Genomic DNA, 686 nt, shown 5'->3' on the forward strand with positions numbered 1-686 from the left:
TTTAGCAGCAAAAGTGTATCTCGCCTACATGAAGGTGATTGTGGCACGTTGTTGGCCCCAGGCCTGCATGAAGTGCTCAATGCCATGTCAGGGTATTTGGGGGCCCTTGGCAAAGAGGGATTTGGGCCCCCTTTTTCTCTTCGAACTACTGGGGAGTGGGGCCCTCAACAGAGATTGTAGTAGCAGTATCATTGCCTCACTCACATGTTGTCATCATTACTATCATCTGTCATTGGAATACAAGCACATAACCAGTCATTACCAGTTGGCCTCCTTTCAGCTAGGGGCCCTGGACAATTGCCTTGTTTGCTTGCCTGGTTGTGACAGGCCTAGAGGTGCTATGCTTCAACTCAGACAACACAGGGCTCCAGGCGGCCAGTCACGCGTGACCGAAGATCACAGATACTACTCTTGCTCGGTGTCAAATGGGAGCTTCATGGTTTTTTGCATGCAATTGAAGATACAGTGCTGTTTTTGGCTGGTGATTGTTTTGTCTGAAGATAGGAATGTCATCTGAGGCGGCACTGCACTGCACTGCACGGCAAATGAGCTAAGGACTATCAGTGGAAGAAACAGAGCAGTGTTTGTCAATTGGGGCCCCCCAGGAGGTGTTAGGAGAAGGATACAGTAAAGAGGGGACGGTGCTTATTTGTAATTCGGGGGCATTAGTCTACTTTTATTTTTTT

This window comes from Engraulis encrasicolus, chromosome 4, assembly GCF_034702125.1.
Source record: "Engraulis encrasicolus isolate BLACKSEA-1 chromosome 4, IST_EnEncr_1.0, whole genome shotgun sequence".
Taxonomy (NCBI): Eukaryota; Metazoa; Chordata; class Actinopteri; order Clupeiformes; family Engraulidae; genus Engraulis; species Engraulis encrasicolus.